Source organism: Pinus tabuliformis, chromosome X, assembly GCF_031772625.1.
Source record: "Pinus tabuliformis cultivar Carrire ecotype Pingquan chromosome X, CPIR1, whole genome shotgun sequence".
Classification (NCBI taxonomy): Eukaryota; Viridiplantae; Streptophyta; class Pinopsida; order Pinales; family Pinaceae; genus Pinus; species Pinus tabuliformis.
This window is the reverse complement of record NC_142308.1, coordinates 1,042,009,922-1,042,012,143: the sequence shown is the minus strand read 5'-3', so window position 1 is coordinate 1,042,012,143 and position 2,222 is coordinate 1,042,009,922. Positions and strand designations below refer to the sequence as shown.

Genomic DNA, 2,222 nt, shown 5'->3' with positions numbered 1-2,222 from the left:
TTACAACAAGTCCTTGTGGTGGTTGTGGTACTGTGGGGGGTACCCGTAAGAATGAATCTTACCCTTAGATTTTCAAATGAGTGGTTTTTCTATTCAACCCATTCAGACGGGTGCCTATCAATTAAACTTTCATTTTGTAGGCCCATAGTAAATCCATTGTTTTGGGCACAAACCATTCTAGATCATGGGCCACTTTAATACTTGCAGAAGGTGTAAGAGCGCTCAAACTTTGATTCTGATGTTTTAATATAACAAGATTGTTTTATTCTTTGTCAACATCGATGTGAAGTATTTTCAATCACAGTATTCTCATTCAGCAACTTTGGAAATCTATAAATAATGTACTCTTCTCCTACTTCTATTGATCAACTTCATCTCTTACTCTATCCTAAAGATCTATAAGACACAACTTCCACTCTTCTATTTGTAGCTTTGATACAAGATTAGGTCTTATTCGTTTCCTATCTAGTTTTACAGTCAACAATCGCTATATCTTTTCCAGACTCTGGATCCATTTTTGTTGAGAACATCCATTCCCTCCTCAAATAACTAATCCTTAACATCATATCCTATAGACAACAAAGTTGCATTATTGCTAGCATGCAAAGTTGTTGACCAAAGATATGTTTGACTTCTTTCCAAATGGAAGAAATTCAAAAAGAGGACCATGGTCCACAGAAGAGCGCGGTATGTAGATCACTCTGCCCAAGATGTCACTCATTGGTATTGGTCCCAATAATCAACTATCTGCAACCTCCTTCAAAATTAAGGATTTATTATAAAAAACAACCACACACTAATAATTTTCCAGCACAAAAGGTTCATCCTTCTCATCAGTAGACACCATTTCATCCCCTTCTACTGCAACCAATATTCAAACAATGCAATTATCCAGATTTTGAGGATCTTTCAATTAAAAACATTACCAACAAAAACTCTCTTTGGATCTATAGTGGGTAGCCTTAGAACAAGCAAAGTCCCACCCTAACCTGAGAAAGTCGGGCCATCTCTTTCCCTTTGTTAAAATGCACATATGTCAATTTTCCTTTAAACAAATTCTTCCATACATTTCCGTTCACTTGCTTATCCATAATTGACCTATTTGGTAGTTTTTCAAGTTGAGGGAAAACAAGTACTCTATCATGTGGGCAATATAGCGAAGCCATATAGAGAGGAAAGACATTTCTTGTTTTGTGGCAGTAATCCTCCTCCTTGAGGACACATCACGACCCCAAAATGGAAATGAAATCCAATTATAGACCTTCCACCAATATAAGGTTGGAGTTGATGCACTCAAATTATGAGAAAAAACATCAATAACAGTTAGATATACTCCATCAACATCAACTCCCTCATTTAAAGGTAAAACAAGTGATTGATCCCATGAAAGTCCAATCTCATATTAACAAGGAATGTTTAATTTTCTTCCTTTTAAGAACAATTAGTTGGAACAAATAAAGGATTTCTTTGTAATCTTGAAATCAAAATACTTTGGAGACATTTGTTCCTTGTTGACTTCCTTAAAATTACTCTTCACTTCTATTCATTTATAAGGCATTTGATACCTAGTCTCACTGCAATGGTATTTTTCATCACTCTTCTCAGAATAAGAACACAGGATGCAGGGCCCTTAGGAAGAGCAGTCGAAAGTATCATTCTCCCTTGTATTCAATGTTTACTCCGCTAATTCTCGCTTTTCAAGGCTGGAACATTCTGTTGCTGGTGGCCATATGTATGCTACAGAGCACAGTAGAATTGTCAAAAGCTTCAAAATATCCATAATTTCCATCCTGAGATTGGTGATCAATTTATTCCAACACGCATATAACAAGGACCATAAACACAAGAACTCTCTTTGTATAATCACAAAGGTGTTGTTGAGGATACCTTGTGTTTTTCACTTGTTTCCATCAATAATATAACTTAGTACACCTTTCCTCCATTCATTCTCATGACTTGAATAGAATAAAGCAATGCCAAATGACTTAAAGGGTTCAACAATGGACTCAAATGATGCAAGGAGTATCCAAGGAAAAATATCCTTCTTCAGAACTATGTGATAAAAGAAACTTCCCAAACTATCATAGTCTATTACTTGAACAATAATTATTCCTTTGTAAGCTTCTCAATATAAAGTGAGATTGATTCTCAATCTATATTTCTATATGCACATCTCAATCCAAACAAAAACAAAGCACTTTATTTGAGTGGGTAGATATAAA

General features: G+C 35.3%; 1 pseudogene; it reads right to left on the bottom strand.

Moving 5' to 3' along the window:
- Positions 1-595: 595 nt before the first annotated feature.
- LOC149143350 (mitochondrial ATP-independent inner membrane protease subunit 2 pseudogene) lies at positions 596-1,183 on the bottom strand (annotated as a pseudogene).
- Between the last annotated feature and the right edge of the window lie 1,039 nt (positions 1,184-2,222).